The sequence below is a fragment of the Pelobates fuscus genome, chromosome 1, assembly GCF_036172605.1.
Source record: "Pelobates fuscus isolate aPelFus1 chromosome 1, aPelFus1.pri, whole genome shotgun sequence".
Lineage (NCBI taxonomy): Eukaryota > Metazoa > Chordata > Amphibia > Anura > Pelobatidae > Pelobates > Pelobates fuscus.
Genome location: NC_086317.1, coordinates 81956357 through 81968528, shown reverse-complemented (window position 1 = coordinate 81968528; position 12172 = coordinate 81956357).

The window sequence follows — 12172 nt, the reverse complement described above, 5'->3', positions numbered from 1 at the left end:
CTCTTAGCGTCCCCAATATAAGCCAAATTCTTATGATCAGTAAAGATCAAAAGTGGCTCTTTGGAACCTTCCAAGAGATGCCTCCATTCCTTAAGGGCAAGTACAATGGCCAAAAGTTCCCTATTCCCTATGTCGTAATTCCTCTCTGCAGGTGTGAGTTTGCGAGAGTAAAATCCACAGGGATGTAAAGGCGTATCAGGACTCTCTCTTTGAGACAGAATGGCTCCAACTCCTGTCTCTGATGCATCCACCTCTAGGATAAATGGTTTGGATGGATCAGGATGGGTCAGGACAGGTGCTGAGGAAAATAAAGATTTTAATCGTTCAAATGCCTCTCTTGCTTCTTTGGGCCAAGATATACAATTTGCTCCTTTTTTTGTTAAATTGGTTATAGGGGAAATCACGGAGGAAAATCCCCTTATGAATTTGCGGTAGTAATTCGCAAAACCTATAAAGCGTTGAGTAGCTTTAAGGCCCTTGGGTAATGGCCACTGTAAGACTGCCTCCAGTTTACGAGGATCCATCTGGAAACCAGACGGAGATATAACGTATCCAAGGAATTGTATCTCCGTTTGGTCAAACTGGCATTTCTCCAGTTTACAGTAAAGGCCGTTCTGTAACAGGGTTTTCAGTACAATTCTCACATGTTCGTGATGTGTCTCTAGGTCTGGGGAATAGATGAGAATGTCGTCCAAATACACTAGAACGAACATGTGAAGGTACTCTCTTAGGACATCGTTGATAAAATCCTGGAATACCGCTGGAGCATTACATAATCCAAACGGCATAACCAGGTATTCGTAATGTCCCATTCTGGTGTTAAATGCGGTCTTCCATTCGTGACCGTCCTTAATTCTGACTAGATTGTAGGCACTTCGGAGATCGAGCTTGGTAAAGACTCGAGCTCCCTTTAATCTGTCGAATAGCTCTGATATAAGGGGAATAGGGTAGGCATTTTTTATGGTAATCCTATTCAAACCCCTATAATCAATACAAGGGCGTAGGTCTCCTTCTTTTTTAGAGACAAAGAAGAATCCAGCCCCGGCTGGTGAGGAGGACCTACGGATATGACCCTTTCTGAGAGCATCCTTAATATATTCCTCCAAACAAAGATTTTCCTGGGGGGACAAGGCATAGACTCCTCCCTTGGGAGGCATAGTCCCTGGTAATAAGTTTATAGTACAGTCATAAGGTCTATGAGGAGGTAACCCTTCAGACTGGACCTTGTTAAATACCTCTTTCAAATCCATATACTGCTGAGGAATTTGTGTGGTCAAGGGAGGTGTAACAGGAACATTAATGGTGCCAATAGGTTGTGGGATTTGCTTAAAGCAAACACCTTTGCATCTCTCACCCCAACTCACAATCTCTCCTTCAATCCAATCTAAACGTGGATTGTGTTTCAGGAGCCAAGGGAAACCGAGTATTATCGGAACTGTAGGTGAAGATATGATTTGAAAGGTAATTTCTTCAGAGTGGAGAATACCCACTGAAACAGTGATTGGCAGAGTTTCGTGTGTGATGAAAGGCTGGGTAAGAGGCCTTCCATCAATGGCCTCGACTGCTATAGGTTTCTCTTTATGTCTTAAGGGCAGGAGATGTTTAGCAGAGAACTCTTTGTCTAGGAAATTCTCCGCTGCCCCAGAGTCAATCATAGCCTCACACTGAACAGTAGTGTTCTCGAAAGATAAGGTTACTTTGACCAGGAAACGGTTCTTAGTCAATTTAGGGGACATATACATCACACCTAAGGTCGGTCCCCGTACGTGCCTTAGGTGTGCAAGTTTTCCGGCCGAACCGGGCATGACGATCTTAGATGTCCCTTCTTGCCACAATACATACATAACCCCTCGTTACGTCTGTGTTGTCTCTCTGCCTCAGTGAGTTTAGCACTACCCAATTGCATGGGTTCAGGCTCTGGAAGAGGCGTTTGGCTATTCACCACTGGGTTAGAGAAACGAGGAGCTATGGACAAATTAGAACGTCTGTTACGTTGTTTGTTTTTCTCTCTCTCTCTGAGCCGGTTATCAATGTTTATCATGTAGGCAATAAACTCATTAAGACTAACCGGAAGGTCTCTAGCTGCAGTTTCATCTTGTATATTCTCAGCTAAACCTTCAGAGAAAGCAGCCACCAGACCGCTATTGGTCCAATCAACCTCAGACGCTAATGTCCTGAACTCTATTGCATAATCGGCTACAGAACGATTGCCTTGCCTGATTCTCATAAGGGCTTTGGCAGCGTTCTTCTCCCTGCCTTTAGGTTCAAATGTAGCCTTAAAGGCCGTAAGAAAGGTACTGTAATCACGGGCTATTGCGTCACCACTTTCCCATAAGGGGTTAGCCCAAGTCAAGGCTTTTCCAGTTAATTGGTTCATCAGATAGCCTATTTTAGATCTATCTGTTGGGAATGAACCTGGAGAGGCCTCAAAGTGGTATTCTATTTGGTTTAAAAAACCTCTAAATTCCTTAGAATCACCTCCATAACGAGGGGGCGGTGACAAAGTTATGGACGGTGGTTTATGTGGTACGGGAACCACTACAGGTGGCGGAACCACAGGTGGTACAGGAGGGACCTCTAAATAGGCAGTCCTCTGGAGCAAGGTCTGAAATGCCTGAGCAAATTGGTCTAACCTGTGGTCCATATCCTCCACCCTATTTTCACAGGCGATCATATGTTTGCATAGTTCTGCAGGATCCATGGCCATGTCGTAATGTCACGACTAGTAATGTGGTCCAGCACGCAGAATCTATGTAAACATATACATAAGTCAGAAAAGGAAAAATAACAGGACAGAGCGTAAACCGGACCTTAGAATGGCCGGACTAATACGCTAGAGACAGAGAATGGTCAAAGGGAAAGCCGAGGTCAAGGAAGCCAGAAAATACTCAATACCGATAAGACAAGCCAAGTCAGGGAAACCAGAGATCAGAATAACCAGGGAAACGCCAAGGATCAGGATACCAGGAAATCAGAAACACGAAACTAGCACTTTCAGGAAACCAGGAAACTGAAACCACGACATGGCAAAGTACTAGGGTGAATTAGGGGTTTAAATACCCCTCTCTAAGCTATGATTGGTCAGAGGGCGACCTCTGACCCCAGAACGTACGTGTGCGTTGACGTCGTGACGTCACGCACACGTTAGTATAATTCTCGGGGGCGGGGCTATCCATAGACGCGACCACGTGGTCGGCGCCATATTGGATTCGGGCGTGATGCCCGGAAGAACTACACGCGCGGTTCCCGGCTCGCCGACGAGCAGGTAAGCTTGTGTAGTCGGAGCGGTCGTGCCGGTCGGGCACGACCGTGAGGCTCGGCGGGCCGGTGACCGCAACAGAAACAGAATACACTTAGAATGACGTTCTATATATATCTATCTATATATAAAATACAAATAACCGCAAATATATATATATAGATAAATACATAAAATTACATAAAAGATTACATTAGTATACACGTAGAATTTAAATACCTATAAATGCATATATATTAAAATTCTACGTGTATATTTAAGTAATTTTTTAACATAATTATGTCATTTGATTAATAAAAATTTGATTGACATACCTGACAACACAGGGAGAAAGTGCAGAGAATTTAATTCGCAAGCACTATATTTGACCCTGTAACTCTCCAAGACACCATAAAACCTGTATATAGGGGGTACTGTTTTACTCGGGAGACTTCGCTGAACTCAAATATTAGTGTTTAAAACTGGTAAATTGTATTACAACGATGATATTTTAAGTAAAAGTGAAGTTTTTTGCATTTTTTACAAACAAACGGCACTTTTATGGACTATATTATTGTTGTAATATGTTTTACTGTTTTAAAACACTAATATTTGTGTTTAGTGAAATCTCCCGAGAATAACAGTACCCCCCATGTACAGGTTTTATGGTGTTTTGGAAAGTTAGAGAGTCACATATAAGGCTTGCATTTCATTTTTTTGACATTGAAATTTGCCAGATTAGTTATGTTGCCTTTGAGACCGTATGGTAGCCCAGGAATAAGAATTACCCCCATGATGGCATACCATTTGCAAAAGTAGACAACCCAAGGTATTGCAAATGGGGTATGTTCAGTCATTTTTAGTAGCCACTTAGTCACAAACACTGGCCAAATATTAGTTTTTTGCTTTTTTCACACAAAAACAAATATGAACGCTAACTTTGGCCAGTGTTTGTGACTAAGTGGGTACTAAAAAAGACTAAACATACCCCACGTTCAATACCTTGGGTTGTCTACTTTTTCACATGGTATGCCATTATGGGGGTAATTCTCATTCCTGGGCTACCACACCGTCTCAAAGGTAACATTACTAATCTGGCAAATTTCAATTTGAAAATGGAACGTTCTATATTTGACCCTGTAACTTTCCAAAACACCATAAAACCTGTTAATGGGGGGTACTGTTGTACCCGTGAGACATCGCTGATTACAAATATGTGCATTTTGTTGCAGTAAAACCTAACAGTATTATGACATTTACAGCTAAAATGTGAGGCGGAACTACAAATAAAAAAAAAAAAAAATCTAATTTCTCAGTTTTTTTTTCATTTTATTCATAATAAATTGTTTCATATATAAATATTTTATATGAAATGAAAGCCCTGTTTCTCCTGAACAAAATGATATATAATAAGTGTGGGTGCATTTAATATGAAAGAGGTGAATTACGGTTGAACAGACATATAGCGCAAATTCCAGTTTTTGTTTACATTTTGTTTTGATCAGAACGTGCACTATTGACTCCGTCCTGAAGGGGTTAATAATTGTATCTCAATCTCTAAATTGAACTTTTTTTTTTAATTCTTTATTTTGGTTGTGCATAGATAAACAGGGAGTCTTGCATTGCCACAATAGCTGATGCAGTTCAGTAAACATAGTGAAACATTGGTATAGCATACGACATTGCACATTTTTGTAATATAGTAAAAGAAAAAGAAAAAAAAAACATAAGAAAAGAAACCAGCTCTCTGTACATTTTTACGGTAACATCATGCTAGGCTAACGTGACTAGGAGGTTGTTCCACCAGAGATATACCAGCTTAATATCAGTGTCTAGACAGGTAAGGGTATAGAATTAAAGCTCAGCGTTGGGTTAGGTATATCAAGCTAGACAAGGAGCAGGTAGTTAACTATGAAACAGTGACGTCTGCTAGACATGTAAGAGACACGAGAGAGAGCGAGGGGTGCACGTTTAAGACTTAGAAAAACAACAATTCAATGAAATAACAGCCAGCTTAATCATGTAGATAAATAGCTTGTCAGGATTAAGCTGCACTTTTTCTTTAAGTACACAGGTGGTGCTATTAACTACTAGTAACCAAAAAAAAAAAAAGGTATAGAATTTGTGTTGCTCTCATGGGTGCTTAGTAGAGGGGAACCGAGTAATATGTTGGATGCTTTAAGACAATATATACATGAGAGTAGTACCGCTTAGGTGTCAGTAGATGTAGCATAGACCTGTAGTTACAGTAAGATTACAGCAAGATAAGACTAGACCACTGGAGCTGAGCTGACCACTGCGTTATTATATGTCTCTGTATGAGGTCAAATGAAGAGAGATGATTAAGGATGGCATGCTGGCTGTTGTATCACCTCAGGTGAGGCTGCTGTCTCTCAGGAGATTCTTGTTATCTGCTCTGTGCATGCTCAGAAAGGAAGATCTTCATTGTCAGGAGACAGGCACCGCAGCAATTCGGCAGAATGGGGACCCCCTGTGCTTCCAAGGGTTACAGGTGTGTGGGTGATAGCACCTTATCAGGCTTGATATTCAGTGCTTGGCAGGCTTGTGGATAATGGTGTGAGTCCGCCTGGCAAGCCTGTGTTGCGGCGCGGTTTGTCAGCTCCCGCCTAGCGCCCGACCCCGCCATGGGAACGTCTGGCATGGGTAGGTTAGATGACTTTCACGGGTCCTCTCGATTTGTCGTTGGACACGCGGTGAGGTTATCCACTGGGGCCGAGGCTCCGTGGTGCAGGAGCAGCTCCATGAGGCGTCCACGCTGCCGCCATCTTGGGAGGTAGGTCTTTGGGGCGCCGTGCCTCTCATTCTCCACCTCTCCCGAGCTATCCGCAGTGGGGACCGGGATGACCCCCCCGGCCCACAGGGGGGGGAACGGGTCCGGCAGGCGTCTCAGAGGCTCGGCGTTCGGCAGCCAAGTAGGGAGACAGGGCAGTGGCCGTCCACCCCGCTCCCAACTCGAGTAGGCCGCAGTCCCCGAAGCTTCATTCAGCCCTTCAGCGTCCCAAAGCTCCCGATCTCGGGGCCTGCCACCCAGTCCACCGCCGCGGGCAAGTTTCTTGGTCTCCTTGCGGGTGTCAGAGCTGCAGGAATAGCCTAAGAGGCCAGATTTCTCCGGAGCATCTCCTGCATGCGACCGGTCAGCATGGCGGTCCGGCCCCGCCCCCTAAATTGAACTTTAATCACATACAGGAGGCTCTTGCAGGGTCTAGCAAGCTATTAACATAGCAGGGGATAAGACAATCTTAATTAAACAGAACTTGCAATAAAGAAAGCCTAAATAGGGCTCTCTTTACAGGAAGTGTTTATGGAAGGCTGTGCAAGTCACATGCAGGGAGGTGTGACTAGGGTTCATAAACAAAGGGATTTAACTCCTAAATGGCAGAGGATTGAGCAGTGAGGCTGCAGGGGCATGTTCTTTACACCAAAACTGCTTCATTAAGCTACAGGGGCATGTTCTTTACACCAAAACTGCTTCATTAAGCTTGTTCAGGTGACTATAGTGTCCCTTTAAGTAAACTAAAAAGCAATTCTCTTCTTTTTAGCTAGGTAGAATGCAAATTTAAAATTAAATATATTTCATAGTTCTCTGTATGGACGACAATGGCATACAGCTAAAGCATTTCAGAAAAGGTTTGTAGAATTAAATAGTTTTTTAAGCCATAGATTAATATTTTTCTCTAGTACATGGTTACGTTTAAGGGCTAAAACTATTTGTTAAAACCAAGATAAATAGAAAAATAATGAAGCAATGAGCAAGATCATGAACAAAGCTTGAGGAGGACGTCCTGCGTTGTTTCACAAAGTCAAACTCCATGAATGGTCAGGAAGTGCCAGTAGTGGCTGCCTGGTAGACAGTCACTAGAGGCAGCCTTGACCCTGCAATATAAATATTATATTATATCTCTAAAACAGTAATGTTTGCCGCTGCAGGGTTAAGAGGACAGGGACACTGCACCCAGACCACTTCACACCATTGCCAGTAATTCTGCAACAATCTCTAGGTAGGTGGTACTTGTCAAAGTTACATCCACATGAAGCCAGGACCCAAGGTTTCCCAGCATTGCACTGCCTCTGCTGGCCTGCCTTCTACCCATAGTGCATCCTGCTGCCTTATCATGCACAGGTAAACAACTCACGCACCTGGCCATCGACCTGATCTAGAAGAAAATGTGGTTCATCAGAACAGGCAACCTTCTTCCATTGCTCCATGGTCCAGATCTGATGTCACATCCCCTTTAACCCCTTAAGGACCAAACTTCTGGAATAAAAGGGAATCATGACATGTCACACATGTCATGTGTCCTTAAGGGGTTAAAGGTGCTTTTGGCAGTGGACAAGGGTCATCATGGAAACCCTGACCGGTCTGCGACTACACAGCCCCATATGCAGCAAACTGTGACGCACTTTGTAATTATAAAACCTTTTTCTCATGGCCAGCATTAAGTTTTTCAGCAATTTGAGCTACTGTAGCTCTTCTGTGTGGTTGGAACAGACAAACGAGCCTTCTCTCCCCACGTGCATCAATGAGCCTTGGGCGCCCATGACCCTGATGCCGGTTCAATGATTGTCCTTCCTTACACCACGTTTGGTAGGTACTAACCACTGCGTACTAGGAACACCCACAAGACTTGCCATTTTGTCAAAGTTACTCAGATCTTTTTGCTTGCCCATTTTCCCTGCCTGCTACACAAAATGTAAGAACTGACTGTAAAGTTGCACCAACCCTTGACCGGTGCTATTGCAATGATATAATTCATTTTATTCACTTTACTTGCCAGTTGTTTTTATGCTGTGGCTGATCAGTGTAAATTGTACCCTATAACTCATATAGTTATATAGTTATAAATAGTAGATTCTATTCACTCCTCCCCCATAGGACTGATATGACCCATTGAAACTTACTTTACTATTTCAAAACAGGGGGATAGCATACATGTGTTAGCCTGTCGGCCAGGGCTAGTGCAAGGAACAGCCTTTCTAGGACATCATTTTGAACCCATGATTTATTGATTGATGGTTGATCTTTTGTGGGTATTGCACCTATTCACTATATTTTTGGCGATTTACTTGGCTGCAGTTCATTTGTTTGCTGCTGCAGCATTGACCCCTAGTGATTAATTTGGGGCACTGCACATAGGGATAAGTACACATACACATCAAATAAGCATTGTTTGATGTGCAAAACTCTTTTTCCACAAAAATAAAAAACTGTTAGATTTTACAGCCTTTTAAAATATATTGAATAGAAGTTATTACATTGTATTTACTTTCTGTATAGTTCCACTTTTTTCTTTTTTGATGATTAATATCTCATTTTGAAGGACTTAAACCCCTTGATTGAGTGGACAACTGTAGTAGATTCTCAGAACTTTTTATTTTGTATTACTTCTTTAAATAATATATTTCTAAAATACATTTATCTAAAGCTGATTGAGTGGACAACTGTAGTAGATTCTCAGAACTTTTTATTTTGTATTACTTCTTTAAATAATATATTTTTAAAATACATTTATCTAAAGCTGCATTTATCAATCTCTGAACTGCTAATGTAGTGCTGACAATGAAATAGTAAATTCCATTCACTCCTCTTCTATAGGAATGATGTGACCCATTGAAACTTCCTTTACTGTTTCAAAACAGGGGGAAGCATACATATTCAGCATGTTTACATATCAGTGAGAAGTGGCTTTTGGCAGATACATTTGTTCCTCTTCAGGCTGGTAGTCATAACTAGAGTATAAAAGAGAGTGTAAAAGAGAGGCTGTATCGACTATATTTCATGTAGCAAAGTACATGAAAATAAAAAAAAATGTGTGTTGAAGGGGTTAAGGACCATTGGATATGTTGTCTGAAATATATTTTTTCTTTTTACTAAAATAAAGCATTACCAAAAAAATCTGACTTTTCAAAAAATGTATACTGCTTTTATGTTCCTTTTCATATAAATGTAAATATTTAGCATTTTACTGTGACCAATAACAGACTAACCCCTTAACGACGAGTGACGGACGAGGTCCGTCACTCAGGGGAATGCGTTAATGACGAGTGACGGACCTCGTCCGTCACCCGTTAAAATTAACCCCAGATCGCCGCAATCGCGGCGATCGTGGGGTTAATGGTGCTCCGGTCTGCCGCTGCATTAGAGGCAGACCAGGAGCACCGGATCGGGCTGCCCCAGTACATGTGCCCGCTCTGACAGCATGTCTGAGCGGGCACATGTGCTCTCTATACTCACCTCCGCCTCCCTGCACTTCCTGGTTCTGTGTGAAGTGCAGGGGGACGGATCTTCAGTGATCCTGCCCCCTGGTGGAAAAAAAAAATAGTAAAATTAAAATCCCACCCCCCTTTACCCATTTTAATAAAAAATTAACCCCTTCCCTGCCAATTGATCACTGACTACAGTGATCAATTGGCAGGGATTACATTTTACTAAGATCTGATTTTTTTTTTAACCCCTGAGGGTTAATTCTTTTTTTTTTAACCCTCAGGGGTTCAATTTATTTTATTAATTAATTTAAATATTTTAAAATTATAAATTTAGCTAGCTGGGGAGGGTGGAAGTTAGTGGGGAATTGGGGGATTTAGTATTACGCTAACTAGGGGTTAACGTTAAAAAAAGTTTAAAAATAAGCTTTAAAAAGTTAAAAAATTAAGTTAAAAAAAGTTTTAATAACATTTAAGTAAAAAATTTAAAAAAATAAACCCTTTACCCAGTCCAAATAAAAATTAACCCCTTCCCTGCCAGTCGATCACTGCCTACAGTGATCAAAATACAGATCACAGTATTATACTGTTCTAATTTTTTTTTTTTTAACCCCTGACGATTAACTTTTATTTATTTTTTAACCCTCAGGGGTTAAATGTATTTAATTAACTAATTTAAATATTGTATAATTAAATATTTTGCTAGCTGGGGTGGGTGGGAGTTATGGGAAAATGGGGAATTTACTGTTAGTGCTGCTTACTGCTAGTTAGGGGTTAACGTAAAAAAAAAGCTTAGAAAAATGTTAAATCTGTAAAAAAAAGTTTTACGAAAGTTTAGGAAACTTTAAAAAAATGAATAATCAAAACAAAAGTTTAAAAAATAGTTTTAAAAAGTAAAAAAAGGTTTAAAAAGTAAAAAAAGACATTTAATAACGCTCATTACCACTACACCTGGTACAAGCTAGCGGAAAAATGATCCCACGCTAAGGTTCAAAATATGCCTTTTGAAATACCCTGGGATGTCTTCTTTAAGAAATGGTATGGCTTTATGGGGTATTTGGTTTATATAGCCTGGTAAAATACTCTAAAATGGGACATGGGCACAGCGTAAAAATTCAAAATTTGAAAAAAAATGGAATGGCTGTGTCCCAAATGTGCCCCTCCGATGTCCACATATACCTGGCAAAGGTACATACGGGGGTATTTTTGTACTCAGCAGACATAGCTGAGCAACATATGAAGTATTATACAGTGGTAGTACACATAAGGTTTGCAAAATATACTGTGCAAACTCACTTTGTGTGCCAAAAAGGCAGAAAAAACGCTTATTACCACTACACCTGGTACAAGCTAGCGGAAAAATGATCCCACGCTAAGGTTCAAAATATGCCTTTTGAAATACCCTGGGGTGTCTACTTTAAGAAATGGTAGGCCTTTGTGGGGTAGTTTGAATTTAAAACCTGCAAAGATGCTTGGAAATTGCACATAGGCCCGGCGTCAAAATTCAAAGTTCGGTCAAAACTGATATGGCTTGGTCTCCTATATGGCACTGTAGCTTCACAAAATAGTGCCATAGACATACAATGGGGGTGTCCTTTTACTCAGAAGACTTAGCTGAGCATAATTTGGGGGGTTTGAACTTAGTGGCACACATGAAATATACAAAATGCCCAGCAAAAATGCAATCCGTATGTAAAAAATGCACAAAATTATTTTTTACCACATACTTTGGCATGTAATGGTAAAAAAATGGGGGCATGTTAAGGCACAATATGCACCTTATGAGATACCCTGGAGTGTCTTCTTTTACAAATGGTAGGCCTTTGTGGTTTTTTTTTGAACAGTCAAACTACTATAATACCCCAAATGGAAGCATAGGCTCATTAAATCCGTCTCTCAAAATTCTACTGTGAATACTGAAAAGGACAGGTCTCCTATATGGCACTGTAGCTTCACAAAATAGGGCCAAAGACATACAATGGGGGTACCGTTGTACTCAGCAGAAGTAAATGAACACATAATAAAACTTTGTACAGGAATAGCACACACCAACTTTACAAAATACACATGAGAAGTTCTTTGTTATAAGTTTGTGTGCGAAAACCACCAAAAAACACAATTTTACTCCAATATTTAGCAGAGGTTGGCGGTAAAATGGCTACGTAGAAAGTGTCAAAACAACCTTAGGTAAATAGCCTGTGGTGTCTACTTTATATAAATATATACTTTTGTGTGGCAATTTTGTTTTCTTTTATGGCTATTAGGCTTACAAGACAAACATACCAAATTCTAAAATCGCTCCACATAAAAAGTTTATTTTACTCCTTGTGCTTTGTGACCTGTAACTACCAAAAAAAACTTAAAATCCCAGACACATTATATATTCTGTAATTCAGAACAACTAAATTAATTTATTTTTAATTACTTTCCTTAACCTGCACTAATTATGTACACATTATTATTGCAAAAACTGTAAAAAAAACACACAAATTTTTATTTTTTTGCATATTTCTGTATTTTTTTTATAATAAATAAGCATTTATATATATATGTGTTACATCAAATTAAAGCCCTTTCTGTCCTTTAAAAAACGGTATATAATATGTGTCGGTGCAATAAATTAGTAAAATGCAAATTGCAGTTGAACGCAAATAGCAAAAAATGCAAAAAATGCCGTTGTCATTAAGTGAAAGAGCTTCTGAAGCTCTGTCC